The following is a 16,911-nucleotide window of genomic DNA, read 5'->3' on the forward strand; positions in this document are numbered from 1 at the left end:
GGTTATTGGTGTAATTGTTGAGGGATTCGTCACTGGAGCAGATACGTTTGCCACGAATACCTAGGCTGTAGGGAAGGGAGCGTTTGATGTGGAATGGATGGCAGCTATCAAAGTGAAGGTACTGTTGTTTGTTGGTGGGTTTGATATGGACAGAGGTGTGGATGTGAGCTTCAACAAGATGAAGGTCAACATCCAGGAAGGTGGCTTTGGTTTTGGAGAAGGACCAGGTGAAATTCAGATTCGAAAAGGAGTTGAGGTTATGGAGAAAATTAAGGAGTGTTTCTTCACCATGAGTCCAGACCACAAAGATGTCATCTATAAACCTATACCAGGCCAGGGGAAGCAGCTGTTGGGTCTTCAGGAAAGCCTCCTCCATGCGGCCCATGAAGAGGTTGGCATAGGATGGAGCCATCCTGGTTCCCATGGCAGTTCCCCTGATTTGTTTGTAGGTCTGGCCTTCAAAAGTGAAGTAATTATGGGTGAGGATGAAGTTGGTAAGTGTGATAAGGAACGAGGTTTTTGGAAGATCTTCGGGTGGGCGTTGGGAGAGGTAGTGCTCAAGGGCAGAGAGACCATGGGTGTGTGGGATGTTTGTGTAAAGGGATGTAGCATCTATGGTGACAAGAAAGGTTTCAGGTGGGAGAGGAGTGGGAATGGATTTGAGGCGTTCTAGGAAGTGGTTTGTGTCCTTGATGTAGGATGGGAGCCTGCAGGTGATAGGTTGGAGGTGTTGGTCTACCAGAGCTGAGATACGTTCTGTTGGGGCTTTGAAGCCTGCTACAATGGGACGGCCAGGATGGTTCTCTTTGTGGATTTTGGGTAATAGGTAGAAGGTAGGGGTACGTGGCTCAGGTGGAGTGAGTAAGTCTATGGAAGCCATTGTGAGGCCTTGTGAGGGACCTTGGATTTTTAGGATTTTCTGCAGCTCAGTCTGAATGGAGGGAATGGGATCCAGGGTAACAGCTTTGTAGGTTGAGGTGTCAGAGAGTTGACGCAGTCCTTCTGCCACATACTCCACACGGTCAAGTACCACAGTTGTGGAGCCTTTATCCGCCGGAAGGATTACAATAGAGCGGTCTGTTTTCAGCTGTTTAATGGCACGGGATTCAGCTGGGGTGATGTTGGGGGTTGTCGGAATGTTCTTCAAGAAGGACTGGGAGGCAACACTGGATGTGAGGAATTCCTGAAACGTCTGCAAGGGATGGTTTTGGGGGAGGGGAGGAGGATCCCTTTGAGAAGGCGGTCGGAACTGTTCTAAACAAGGTTCAACACTGGGTCTAGTATTTGGGGGCTGTGTTTGGGTGGTGAAGTGATATTTCCAGTTGAGGTTCCGGGTGAAAGAGAGGAGATCTTTAACCAGGGCAGTGTGGTTGAATTTAGGTGTGGGGCTAAAGGTTAAGCCTTTTGATAGAACAGATGTCTCTTGAGGAGAGAGGGATCTGGATGAGAGGTTTAGAACTGAATTGGAGTTGGTGATATGTGGCATTTGACTGTGGTTATAGTTGAGATTTGGTCTGTGTGGGGTATGTGCTGGGATGGGGAGATTGAGTAGGGTGGCTAGGCTAGGTTTGTTGGCTATGAGGGGGGTTTGTTGACGGTTCTGTTGTGGTTGGTGTTTGTGAGGGATAGGGAGAGGGACCCCACTTCTTAGGTGTTGCACTAGCACGGTGGATAGTTTTTTCAGGTGGTGTGTGGCATGGGACTCAAGTTTGCGGCTGGCTTCTAGGATGATGTTCCTGAGTGTGTTCTCCAAGCAAGGGTTTGAGAGGTGGAGGACTTTGAAGAGAGATAGGAGCTGTTGGGAGTGGTGGTTACATGAAGTAGTGTAGAGGTTCAGGACAAGTTGGGTAAGGGCTAAGGATTGAAGGTTCTGGAAGTCCAGGAGAGATTGGTGGAAGGAGGAATTGCACCCAGAGATGGGAACTTTTAAGGTACGTCCTATAGGGGTAATTCCAAAGGTTAAGCAGGAACGGAGGAAAAGTATGTGGGATTGCAGTTTGGCTACGGTAAATGCATGTTTCCGGAATGAATGTAAATAATGTGGTATAGGATTAGGGTACATAGTGGGTAACTGGTGGGTAGGGAAATTAAATAACTAAAGTTAGAATAGTAATCATAAGAAGGAATAAAACACGGAAGGAAGGGCGAGAAAGAAAGAAATTGTGTTGGTAACGTTAAATACCAAAGAAAGACCACCGAATAAGAAAAATACGGAAAAAGTTGACCAGACCAAGCAGGTATGTCCAGATCAGGGGAAAAAGAACACACGCTGCTCAAAAACAGAGATAGCGAGTAGCGAAAAAAAGATCGCGCGTGACGCAAAAAAGATCGCGCGTGACGCAAAAAAGATCGCGCGTGACGCAAAAAAGATCGCGCGTGACGCAAAAAGGTTCGCGGGTGGCGCAGAAATGTTCCAAAAAATGTTTCCTGTGGCAGAGAAAGATAGGCAATGGCACGAAAATATCACCAGCAACACGAAATCGACGGAATTGGATGATACTGATAGGTGTGGAAGAGATTGTTGGCAGTGATTGTTGGCTGGAAAACAGCTAATAACGAACGTTAAAACTATGGAATGTTAAATAATGGAATGTTAAATAAATAAATAAATCAATAAATAGAAAAAGAGAAGTGGACTATAAACCGAACAAGACAATAGGAGGCAAATGAAACTAGCACAGTTGGTGACGAAAATAAAACACTGAAGAAGAGAAAGTGTTTAGATGACAGATGTAAGTGATAGCTAACAAAAGGGACAAAACAATGAAGAATGTGGACCATATAGGTGATATAAATAATTAATGGAAAATCTCATATAAAGATGTGAAACAATTACTAACAAAGAGATAGAGGGGCTGGCCAGTACTTACCTCAGCTCAGTACAGCCGATAGAGACACAAAAAACAACCGAAAATTTAAGCTCCTAGCTTTCGGAATAAATGTTCCTTCATCAGGGAGGAGAGAGGGGAAAGAAAGGGAAGAAGGGAAAGTGGATTTAGTTACTCACAACCCAGGTTATGAAGCAACAGGGAAAGGAAAACAGGGAAGGTAGCAAGGATGGAGGCATGGTTGTCAGAGGGAAGCCAAAGATATTCTACTGCAGGTACTGTGCCAGCTTCAAGCCAAAGAGGATGCATACAGAAGTAAAGAGGTGTATAGTATAAAGATGTAGGATGGAAAGATGCATGAATGGCTAAAGAGGAAAGGGAAAGAGGAGAAGACTGAAAAGTAAATGGGAGTGAGGTTGTTTAACGTAGGTTTAGTCCAGGGGGATGGCGGGATGAAAGGATGTGCTGGAGTGCAAGTTCCCATCTCCGCAGTTCAGAGGGACTGGTGTTGGGTGGGAGAAGCCAAATGGCACGTACAGTGTAGCAGGTTCCTAGGTCCCTAGAATTATGCTGGAGGGCATGCTCCGCTACTGGGTATTGGACATCTCCTAGGCGGACAGTTCGTCTGTGTCCGTTCATGCGCTCAGCCAGTTTAGTTGTTGTCATACCGATGTAAAAGGCTGTGCAGTGCAGGCATGTCAGCTGATAAATGACATGTGTAGTCTCACACGTGGCCCTTCCTTGAATTGTGTATGTTTTCCTAGTAGCGGGGCTGGAGTAGGTGGTTGTGGGGGGATGCATGGGGCAGGTTTTGCAGCGGGGTCGGTTACAGGGGTAGGAACCGCTGGGTAGAGAAGGTAGTCTGGGAATATTGCAGGGTTTAACAAGGATGTTACGGAGGTTAGGGGGACGACGAAAGGCAACTCTGGGTGGTGTGGGGAGAATTTTGTCAAGGGATGATCTCATTTACCCCTAAAGGACTTACCTTAAAAGTTCCCATCTCTGGGTGCAATTCCTCCTTCCACCAATCTCTCCTGGACTTCCAGAACCTTCAATCCTTAGCCCTTACCCAACTTGTCCTGAACCTCTACACTACTTCATGTAACCACCACTCCCAACAGCTCCTATCTCTCTTCAAAGTCCTCCACCTCTCAAACCCTTGCTTGGAGAACACACTCAGGAACATCATCCTAGAAGCCAGCCGCAAACTTGAGTCCCATGCCACACACCACCTGAAAAAACTATCCACCGTGCTAGTGCAACACCTAAGAAGTGGGGTCCCTCTCCCTATCCCTCACAAACACCAACCACAACAGAACCGTCAACAAACCCCCCTCATAGCCAACAAACCTAGCCTAGCCACCCTACTCAATCTCCCCATCCCAGCACATACCCCACACAGACCAAATCTCAACTATAACCACAGTCAAATGCCACATATCACCAACTCCAATTCAGTTCTAAACCTCTCATCCAGATCCCTCTCTCCTCAAGAGACATCTGTTCTATCAAAAGGCTTAACCTTTAGCCCCACACCTAAATTCAACCACACTGCCCTGGTTAAAGATCTCCTCTCTTTCACCCGGAACCTCAACTGGAAATATCACTTCACCACCCAAACACAGCCCCCAAATACTAGACCCAGTGTTGAACCTTGTTTAGAACAGTTCCGACCGCCTTCTCAAAGGGATCCTCCTCCCCTCCCCCAAAACCATCCCTTGCAGACGTTTCAGGAATTCCTCACATCCAGTGTTGCCTCCCAGTCCTTCTTGAAGAACATTCCGACAACCCCCAACATCACCCCAGCTGAATCCCGTGCCATTAAACAGCTGAAAACAGACCGCTCTATTGTAATCCTTCCGGCGGATAAAGGCTCCACAACTGTGGTACTTGACCGTGTGGAGTATGTGGCAGAAGGACTGCGTCAACTCTCCGACACCTCAACCTACAAAGCTGTTACCCTGGATCCCATTCCCTCCATTCAGACTGAGCTGCAGAAAATCCTAAAAATCCAAGGTCCCTCACAAGGCCTCACAATGGCTTCCATAGACTTACTCACTCCACCTGAGCCACGTACCCCTACCTTCTACCTATTACCCAAAATCCACAAAGAGAACCATCCTGGCCGTCCCATTGTAGCAGGCTTCAAAGCCCCAACAGAACGTATCTCAGCTCTGGTAGACCAACACCTCCAACCTATCACCTGCAGGCTCCCATCCTACATCAAGGACACAAACCACTTCCTAGAACGCCTCAAATCCATTCCCACTCCTCTCCCACCTGAAACCTTTCTTGTCACCATAGATGCTACATCCCTTTACACAAACATCCCACACACCCATGGTCTCTCTGCCCTTGAGCACTACCTCTCCCAACGCCCACCCGAAGATCTTCCAAAAACCTCGTTCCTTATCACACTTACCAACTTCATCCTCACCCATAATTACTTCACTTTTGAAGGCCAGACCTACAAACAAATCAGGGGAACTGCCATGGGAACCAGGATGGCTCCATCCTATGCCAACCTCTTCATGGGCCGCATGGAGGAGGCTTTCCTGAAGACCCAACAGCTGCTTCCCCTGGCCTGGTATAGGTTTATAGATGACATCTTTGTGGTCTGGACTCATGGTGAAGAAACACTCCTTAATTTTCTCCATAACCTCAACTCCTTTTCGAATCTGAATTTCACCTGGTCCTTCTCCAAAACCAAAGCCACCTTCCTGGATGTTGACCTTCATCTTGTTGAAGCTCACATCCACACCTCTGTCCATATCAAACCCACCAACAAACAACAGTACCTTCACTTTGATAGCTGCCATCCATTCCACATCAAACGCTCCCTTCCCTACAGCCTAGGTATTCGTGGCAAACGTATCTGCTCCAGTGACGAATCCCTCAACAATTACACCAATAACCTGACCAGTGCTTTCCTCTCCCGCAACTATCCTGCAGACCTTGTCCACAAACAGATCTCCCGAGCAATACATTCCTCCCCGTCCAACAACAATATTCCTAGCCTCAGACCACACAGAAGCATCCCCCTTGTCACCCAATATTATCCTGGCCTCGAATACATCAATAAATTACTCCGCCAGGGATATGACTTTCTCAAGTCAACCCCTGAAATGAGATCATCCCTTGACAAAATTCTCCCCACACCACCCAGAGTTGCCTTTCGTCGTCCCCCTAACCTCCGTAACATCCTTGTTAAACCCTGCAATATTCCCAGACTACCTTCTCTACCCAGCGGTTCCTACCCCTGTAACCGACCCCGCTGCAAAACCTGCCCCATGCATCCCCCCACAACCACCTACTCCAGCCCCGCTACTAGGAAAACATACACAATTCAAGGAAGGGCCACGTGTGAGACTACACATGTCATTTATCAGCTGACATGCCTGCACTGCACAGCCTTTTACATCGGTATGACAACAACTAAACTGGCTGAGCGCATGAACGGACACAGACGAACTGTCCGCCTAGGAGATGTCCAATACCCAGTAGCGGAGCATGCCCTCCAGCATAATTCTAGGGACCTAGGAACCTGCTACACTGTACGTGCCATTTGGCTTCTCCCACCCAACACCAGTCCCTCTGAACTGCGGAGATGGGAACTTGCACTCCAGCACATCCTTTCATCCCGCCATCCCCCTGGACTAAACCTACGTTAAACAACCTCACTCCCATTTACTTTTCAGTCTTCTCCTCTTTCCCTTTCCTCTTTAGCCATTCATGCATCTTTCCATCCTACATCTTTATACTATACACCTCTTTACTTCTGTATGCATCCTCTTTGGCTTGAAGCTGGCACAGTACCTGCAGTAGAATATCTTTGGCTTCCCTCTGACAACCATGCCTCCATCCTTGCTACCTTCCCTGTTTTCCTTTCCCTGTTGCTTCATAACCTGGGTTGTGAGTAACTAAATCCACTTTCCCTTCTTCCCTTTCTTTCCCCTCTCTCCTCCCTGATGAAGGAACATTTATTCCGAAAGCTAGGAGCTTAAATTTTCGGTTGTTTTTTGTGTCTCTATCGGCTGTACTGAGCTGAGGTAAGTACTGGCCAGCCCCTCTATCTCTTTGTTAGTAATTGTTTCAGTATCATTTTGGTCACAGAGTGTCTGGATATTTTGTTTTGATCCACCTACCACTTTGACATAAGACCAAAATTTCTCAGGATTTTTCTGCCAATTCAGTACATAGAACTTTACTTTCAAATTCATTGAACGCGTCTCGCATAGCCTTCCTCACACAACATTTCGCTATCTGTACTTGAGAAAAAACTTTTGTGTTGAGCCATCAGGTACTCTGTAATCTGCTTTTTGTCACTTTTGCTAAAACAGAAAAACCTTCCTACCATTTTTAATATTTCCATTTACGGCTGAAATCATCGATGCAGTAACTGCTTTATGATCACTGATTCCCTGTTCTGCATTAACTGTTTAAATAGTTTGGGTCTGTTTGTCACCAGAAGGTCTAATATGTTATCGCCACGAGTCGGTTCTCTGTTTAACTGCTCAAGGTAGTTTTGAGATAAAGCACTTTAAAAAATTTCACTGGATTCTTCATCCCTGCCACCCGTTATGAATGTTTGAGTCTCCCAGTCTATATCCGGCAAACTAAAATCTCCACCCAGAACTATTACATGGTGGGGAAATCTACTCGAAATATTTTCCAAATTATCCTTCAGGTGCTCGGCCACAACAGCTGCTGAGCCCAGAGGCCTATAGAGGCATCCAGTTACCATGTCTGAGCCTGCTTTAACCGTGACCTTCACCCAAATCATTTCACATTTCGGATCTCCGTCAATTTCCTTCGATACTATTGCACTTCTTATTGCTATAAACACGCCTCCCCCTTCACTGTCCAGTCTGTCTGTGCAGTATACATTTCAATCTGAGTTTAGGATTTCATTACTGTTTACGTCTGGTTTCAGCCAACTTTCTGTCCCTAGTACTATATGGGCGTTGTGACCGTTTATTAATGAGAGCAGTTCTGGGACCTTTCTATAGATGCTCCTGCAGTTTACTATTAGCACATTAATATTGTTATTCCCTGTTGCATTTTGCCTACTCCTACCTTGCTATGTCTCAGGAGGCATCTTGTCGGGCCTAGGGAGGGAATTCTCTAACCTAAAAAAACCCATGTGCACTCCACACGTACTCCGCTACCCTTGTAGCCGCTTCCGGCATGTAGTGCACACCTGACCTATTCAGGGGGACCCTACATTTGTCCACCCGATAGCGGAGGTCGAGAAATTTTCACCCCAGATCTCCGCAGAATTGTCTGAGCCTCTGGTTTAAGCCTTCCACTCGGCTCCAAACCAGAGGACCGTGATCGGTTCTGGGAATGATACTGCAAATAGTTAGCTTTGATTCCACCCCACGAGCGAGGCCTTCTGCCTTCACCAATTCCGCCAACCGCCTGTACTAACTGAGGATGACCTCTGAACCCAGACGGCAGGAGTCATTGGTGCCGACATGAGCAACAATTTGCAGTTGGGTGCACCCAGTGCTCTCTATCGCCACCGGTAGGGCCTCCTCCACATCTCGGATGAGACCCCCGGCAAGTAGACAGAGTGAACACTGGCCTTCTTCCCTGATCTTTCCACTATTTCCCTAAGGGGCTCCATCACCCGCCTAACTTAAGGAAATGTGGATGCAAAGAATCATCAGCACCCAGATAAGTCTATTAGCATCTAACTATTTTGGAGAACAGTTCAACAGTGTGAGTAGCCATCACTGTAGAACTTCCTGCCTCTGTAAGAACTGCACTTATACCTTATTCTGTGGGCAGATAATATGTACATATATTGTTATCTTTGCAATGTGAGTATCCATTTCTTTCATCCTTCCATGCAAAAATGGTTCACGTCATTCCTTTTGTGGATTTACCTGACAAGGACTAGAACATCTCTTCTCTGCATTTGCCTATCCTTTCTCTCTGCAATACTTACATAAAATCAGATCCATCCCATCTTAAAAATTTTAACTGTATGCCAAGCTTCTGACCCTAACCTTTACAACTTCCAATGACAAAGTTTCTCCACAGCCTATTAACTCTACCCTATTATTCCAAACATATGTTTCCTAGCTCCTTCCTTTATAATTTCAACTTATTCTCCATGCAGTGTTATAAGTTACTTATGCATAAATATCACTTGATTATATGATTTATTTTCTTTATTATCTCAGAGGACACATTCTTCTCATACTAAAAATCCTGCAAAAGTGTAATTTGCAATGACAGGCAACATAATCTTTTCTTACTTCTTTCAGTTGCATACTCACACTATATATTAAAAGCATCTTCCCAACTCCTGTTGAGAATAATTCTACAACTGATCCTAAGTTGTATTTGCTCTTCTCTATAGTTATAAGATATGACACTTGTACTTAATGACTTGAAATCTGCAAAATCCTTTCATCTTAGCAAATCATAATTGATTTCACCTAGGGAATGATTTCCTTTCCTGACCATTTCCCACTTATTCATGATGTGACTAATGTGTATTATCACCAGACAACACATCTGTGACTATTTACTGTGCAGTTGTGTCAGGGTGAATGTGTGTTACTGGCCCATGCTATTCTACATTAGTAGGTTGTGATCACCACAATGTGATCTACAGGAAAGAAGGATTTCTGTATCACTTTCCTGTATAACTGTGTCATTGGTGAATGTGTTACTGCCTCAAGGTATCCTATGATAGTAGGTTGTGATCACCATGATGTGGTGTGCAGGAAAGAAGGGTTTCAGTAATAGAAAAACATGAATGTGGAAAGAGGGAGGATAGAATTGGTACTCCTCTTAATGAAGAATGAAAATGAAAATTAAGATTGGGCTTGCTAGGAGCAAAGAAAGAAAGAAGATAGAACCCCTAACGCAGAACTCCATATCACTCTCCACCCCAGAATCCCTTCCTGTTGGGTTCTTCACCAAGAGGCTGTGGTCAGCCTACCCTACAGAATGGACTTGTCTTGGCTTACCCTGTAAAGGCCTCAGAAATTGATACTAACATACCTCTTTTGCAATCATGAATGTATGGAGTAACAACACATTTGTTAGTCATTGAGCAGTCATAATTACAAGTCAATCAGTCAGTCTATTATCACTATCTTCATGAGCTGCTACTAGCTTATGGTATGTAATCTCCCATGTAAAAAGTGTTAAAGATCATAGGTTAATAAGAGTGGAAGAAACTGCTCCAGGGAAAATGAAATTGAAGGAGCTAACTCAGAACCTGGCGGTTGTCATTCTGTCTAATCTGCAAAGGTAGCAGATTTTCCTGAGGGTTTGAATTTCCTTAGCATATCAGTTCTGTATAATATAGAGTATTTACTCCATGACATATTGCATCTTTTCTACTACAGATTACATAATACTATGGCATTACCGCCATTGCTCCAGTGATAATGTTTAATCCCCTTACACTTATAATATTTCAGTTTTACTAAATTGGATTTCATATTTGGTAAATATAAATGCCTTAGCTTCTGTGATTAATTTGTCAAACTTTGAGCGTATGCTCTGCTGCTGTAACAATGATTATATGTAAAATTAGACTTTCTGCTGCAGCAGACGAAAGTAGATGAACACTTAACAACATTCCCCATGTTATGTAAATACATAAACTTTTTCAATTAAATCTGTTTTTATTCATGAATCAGTAAACAATAAAGTCACTAGCTTTGCCTCAGGTAAGTAACTAAAGTTAATATAATGTGTAACTAAAATAGAAAAGTCCTTTTTCAAGCTCTGTGACAGTTAACATGAGGTATATTGTGTCTGTTCTGGTTAGTAACATCATCTAAATTAACTATTATATCTTCTTCCCGGATCAGGTTAGAAAATGTATTGTAAATCTTTCCCACCTACATATCTGTTAATTAGTACACTTCTTCCGAGTAAGTACAGGACACCTACTTAATGCAGAATGTCTCATACAGCACAAATTTCACTACTAATGAGCTTTCCTCCTTCAGTTAACAATAAATAACATGACAGTTTACATACTAGATAATTATAATATAAAACTTCCTTCAGGTAATCCATAAGGCACACAAATTTATAGCCATAAACCTTAAAACACAAACACACATTAGTGTCACTATATGGACTATCTCCAGATACGCTACTTTCACACATAAAAGAGTCATCATCATACTCATTATATCTTAAATGTATCTCAAAATTAGGCTGACAACATCATAGACTTTAGTATATTCACTAGAACATGTGAACTCTTGCTTAAATGCTACTTCAAACTGATCAAAGTCTGAAACTTATTTCTGCATTTGGAATTCCAATTTACAACTTCCAATTGTAAATGTTTTAACAGTAAAGTGATTTTTCATGGTATCTGCCCAATCCTTGGATAACATTTTCTTAAATTTCTCCAAAAATACCATTGAGTGTACAATTTAATGACCTCCTTTGTTACACACAATTGGAAGACCGTTGATTGTAATAAATGTTCATGGAGTTAAAAATATTGTTGACCAGTTCTAGTGGCAGTATTAAAGAAAAAATACTCATCTTGTTTTTTAAGAGTCTCCTTCAATCCGACTGCAGGGACTGCCCTGTCGGCAGCTGAGGCTTTCAGTTAGTCATCATTTATTCCAGGGAAAAGCTGCATGGTCATCAACAGTAACTGTTCTTTCGAGGACAAGTTACTGTCCTCGTATATATAGTTAAAAGGCTACCCAGCCATTGACCTTTGTCTGTGCAAATGTGCACAGGTTGCCCAAACTCTTATATGAATTGCCAAAGCGTGTGCGAGTAATGAGTGGGTGGGCAAATGTCTATAAGGTACAATACATATGTGGAATTGTGGACAGTTGGGAATGTGAGTCACATGGGAAGCATGCAAGGGATAGTCCCTGCAGTCACGCTATTCATCTGTGTCCTCGGTGGCTCAGATGGATAGAGTGTCTGCCATGTAAACAGGAGATCCCGGGTTCGAGTCCCGGTCGGGGCACACATTTTCAGCTGTCCAAATCGAGGTATATCAACAACACCAGTTAGTCATCATTGACTTCTTAACTGATTTGAAGCTAAGTGAAAAGAATACTTTGCAAACTCTTAGGTAAAAGTAAATACTAACACATCTTGAAAAAAAACCTGACTTCTCACTAAAACATTTATAGAGTTTGTCAGATGTAATTATGCTGTTGAATTTTGTACAAATACTAATTAGCAATATTAAAGAAAAAATACTCATAGCAAGACAAAATTGTACAGCAAATATTAATGTATTAGGGGTAACAAGACTAAAACTAGCACTCAACAATCAGTAAATTTTATGTTGGATGCAGAAAATAATAGGATAAATGATTTCTTATCTTATACAATTATCTTCCTATAGTTACTCAATTTTTGAAAATTTAATATTATTTTGAAAACAGTCTTTTCTGTTACGTTCATCATAACTGTAAAATATGATATCACTTGCAATATTTTAGTTTACGATACCAATTTCACTACCGAAAAATGCGATACCATATCTCAGAAGCAAGTCCTCTGTGCCTTTTCGGCACTACCATGGCTTGCAATACCACTTTACACTGTCAAATAGTTCATGAAGTACTGTGTGCAGCATAGACACTACTAAAATGTCAAGGCATCTGATGAATTCTGTGTGCTACATAAGCGCTACTCAGTTCCAGGATACTAGATTATGTGTACAGTACTTCAAATATACATCAGGTGTGCTAACATGGCACAGCTCCAATTGGGTATACCATACGGTAAAATCTATCATATAACTAAAAGTTCTTTGTGACAATTTAAGTTCAAGTCCAGTTGGGGATACTATGTAGCATGTTTAAACACACAGCTAAGTTCACTATCAATTTGGTTCAACTCATCATTGAGGATACTGTACAACATCAATGAAATAACTTATATTTATAAGCACTATTGTGAATGTCCATAGAAGCATGTCCTGTAACTAACAAAGCACAAAAACGAAAACGTCCTCTCCAGTTCATGGGGTTGTCTGAAATATCATTTCTGGTTGAACATTCACTTAAAACTAGATATAATTGGAAAATGTCCACTTAGGTAATACACAAAATTATATGCTGTAAAACATTCTCCAGTTTACTTCCTATTTTCAAGTGTCATGTTCTTCATATTAATTACTAACAAGATGCTTAATCGCTTTTCAGCATACAGATTACTGACATGATGCCTAGTTACAAAAGATGTCACACTTCACATAGAATCAATATTTCTGCATAAATATAACTGAGTATTTACATGCATCTGTTACTTCAAACCAAAAACAACTTACATTAGAAACCTTGTTGACTATGAGAGTCTTTCATAAACTTTCTCCATAGTAAGAAAAAATAGGTTTCCTAACCAGATCCTACCTAACCTCATTCTCCTCATTACATCAGTAATATATCAATACTTCATTAAATACATCAAATATCTCCTCATTGCATTAACATAATAGCTTCACCTCATTCCTCATAATATCACCTCATTACTCCACTGTGTACTCCATAATAATAATCATCTAAGAAAAATCACCTGCTTCATATTACACAATAGATGCACCTCAAAAAATGACATCACATAGCAGCAGCCCTCAAAACTGGTATGGATTTTCCTCTAGAAGCACGTTATACCATTTACATGTTGTATTACTTTACTTTATGTAATCATTGCATTGCTTGCACAACTCATTACTGTATACAATCATATCGCCTCAACTTAAGGTTCAGAAAGGTAACACTCCCTACAATCACTTCATTACTTTCAAATACACTTCACTAGGCAACTGTACTTTCACTTGTTACATTGTACAAACACTTTGAAAACTAGAGCATGACAGCAAACATCTCAAGTGTACCCTTCTACTAATATATTATGTATACCATATACTTCCTCAACAATTTACCAAAAATTGTATATACGCTGTGCACTAATCTCATGACTCCTGTGATTATACAACCTTTTGCACTTTCATTTTACTGGTTACTCGGAATGTTCAACATAATTTGATATACATATACATTTTGTAAAATTCCATTACCTTACCTTTTTGGTACAATTGAAAAACTTTTTCCCCGTACTAATAATTTCTAAAGTTATTTGGATTTCTGTCATTCCTCCCCATTGTGGTGTTGTTATGTCCTTGGTTAAAATTGCCATTATTCTTAGTATTTCTATTATGATTGTGATTACTCCAGTTTGGCCTTCTGAAATCAGTACGATGTTGCCAAACCTGTTATATGCGCTGTCCAACTTCTCTACATATTTTAGGAACTGGTCTACAGAATCATCTGGCCCATAAACTAACCCCATTTGAAATCTTTCACGTAGCCTTCTCTTAAGTGCATCTATTTGAGTTAATTCATCAAAGGTTGGTCTAAGTGTTCAGGTTTCATGATATGGTCTTTGCAAAACTCTTTCATACCCCCTCTCTGCTCCCTGTACATCGGACCATTTAAAATCTCATTCTTTATCCTTGCCTGTTCAGTGTTAGATCTTAACTTTTTCGAGAAACACTTTTCAAATTCATCTATGGATAAATTGCTACAGTCAAGTTTGTTGGCCCATGACAAGGCTTCCCCTTCTAATGATCTTTTAATAACTTCATATTTAATTCATCACCCACACCAGCGAGAAAACTATCATGGCAATGTTATATAAAATCAACTGGATGAAAATGCTTTTCACTGGGGAAACAATTTAGTGGCATAGTAGGAAAGCTTGGGCGTCTTACATTACAGAATGTTTATAGATAAGCCCCATATTGTAACTGTTTTTTCCCCCTATTTTTGTCTCTAAAGATTGTATTTTGGACTCTGAAGTCTCTGCCATCCCCTCTACTTTTTTCACACATTCATCTATAGTTCTCACACAGCAACTAAGCCTTTTTGAATATTTGAAATTTGTGCATTAAGCTCTGTTCTAATGAGATTACATTCTGAAACTATTGACTTTTCAAGTTTTTTTTTAAAAATTTTTATTCATTAATGTTAGTTTTTCTACTTTTTGCGTATTTTTTCCATTGATGTCATTAATACAGCAAACATGTCTCATAAATTTAACTGTTTGGTTTTTTCACTATACATTGTTTCACTTACATGTGACGGTACTTGTTTCTCATGGTCTGGACTCAAGTCTAACACACTACTGTCTAAAAATCCCAAGTCTGCACTAATTTTGTTTAACTGTTTTGGTTGACTGTTGTCCAATACGTCCTGAAACATGTCTTTATCGGCTATGTCCTGTTTAAAGTCACTAGTTGAAGCTGATAGGTTCGGCATATTTATTTCATTGTTCTGGTCATGATCCATTTTCTGTAAATTTGTTCCTAAATTATCAATGCCAAAAATGTCCACACAACACTGCACTGTGAAAATACAAAAATAAATGTTTTAATTGGTACTTGGCTTATTATTCTCATGGATTGGGTAGGTAGTGTCAACTTCAGTGATAATGCTTCAACTTTTACAACCATGAATGACCATAGTGTTTCGTCATTCCAAAACCTCACCACATGTACTACGTCAAATTATATTTGGTTTAAAATCATTCCACTATGCAACACAAATATATGCTCTTTGGTCACTTGAAACATAAACACTGTCAAAAATCCAAACATACAAGTATGCTGGTCGCAATGGCACCACTTTAACGACCTCCTTTGCTATGCACAACTGGAAGACTGTTAATTGTAATAAATGTTCATGGAGTTAAAAATATTGTTGACCAGGTCTAGTGGTAGTTTTAAAGAAAAAAAAACTCATCTTGTTTTTTAAGGATCTCCTTCAATCCGTTGTTTGAATTTCTTCTGTCTGGAAGCCAGCTTCCCTTGTAGATCTGGAAAACCCATAGGTTGATGTGTTTCTTGAAATAAGATAGATAACAAACTGATTCATACATAATTTTCATGTTTTAGTAGTCCTAGATACCTTGCTGCCATCAATTACAATGTTACAATGAAATGAACACCCTTAGCTGCTTACAGGCATTGACATACGTCAACGGGGACAGATGAAAATGTGTGGCCCGACCGGGACTCAAACCCAGGATCTCCTGCTTACATGGCAGATGCTCTATCCATCTGAGCCACCAAACACACAGAGGATAGTGTGACTGCAGGGATTTATCTCTGGCACGCCTCCCATGAAACCCACATTCTCAACATATTGTCCCACACTACATTCGTAGTGCCCCCGCCCATTATACTCATTACTCGCGGAGCGTTGCCGATACCCGTAAGAGTTCGGGCACTGTTTGTGCATTTGCACAGAAGAAGAAAATGGTCAAGTGGCTGGTGAGCCTTAACTATATATTTACTAAGATGGTATTTGTTCTTTCGGACATGTCCGAAAGATGTCCGAAAGAACAGCTACCATCGGTGACCAAGTAGCTCATTAGAATGAAATGAACACCCTTAACCGCTTACAGGCATTGATGAAAATGTGTGCCCCGACCGGGACTCGAACCCGGGATCTGTCCGAAAGAACAGATACCATCTTAGTAAATATATAGTTAAGGCTCACCGGCCACTTGACCATCTTCTTCTTCTGTGCAAATGCACAAACAGTGCCCAAACTCTTATGGGAATTGGCAACGCGCTGCAAGTAATAAGTATAATGGATGGGGGCACTACAAATGTAATGCAGGACAATACGTTGAGAATGTGGGTTTCATGGGAGGCGTGCCAGAGATAAATCCCTGCAGTCACACTATCCTCTGTGTCCTTGGTGGCTCAGATGGAAAGAGCATCTGCCATGTAAGCAGGAGATCCCGGGTTCGAGTCCCGGTCGGGGCACACATTTTCATCTGTCCCCGTTGATGTATGTCAACGCCTATAAGCAGCTAAGGGTGTTCATTTCATTGTAACTTCATTCTAATGAGCTGCTTGGTCACTGACGGTATCTGTTCTTTTGGACATGTCCGAAAGAACAGATACCATCTTCGTAAATATATAATTACAATTTTCACTGAGTGAAACACAATCCATTTGCACGCAACTCCAGAAAACTTTACATCTCTCCTTTCTTCCTTCCTTCCCACCAGACAACATCCAACCAACTCATTCCTCGTTAACATCGTT

The 16,911-nt window shown here is 41.7% G+C and overlaps 1 non-coding gene across 1 annotated transcript; it reads left to right on the top strand.

The window, feature by feature from the left end:
- Positions 1-16,552: 16,552 nt before the first annotated feature.
- Positions 16,553-16,626, top strand: Trnat-ugu (transfer RNA threonine (anticodon UGU)). Its single transcript has one exon. It is a non-coding gene; the product is annotated as a tRNA-Thr (tRNA).
- Positions 16,627-16,911: the final 285 nt, after the last annotated feature.

This window comes from Schistocerca gregaria, chromosome 8 (genome assembly GCF_023897955.1).
Source record: "Schistocerca gregaria isolate iqSchGreg1 chromosome 8, iqSchGreg1.2, whole genome shotgun sequence".
Taxonomy (NCBI): domain Eukaryota; kingdom Metazoa; phylum Arthropoda; class Insecta; order Orthoptera; family Acrididae; genus Schistocerca; species Schistocerca gregaria.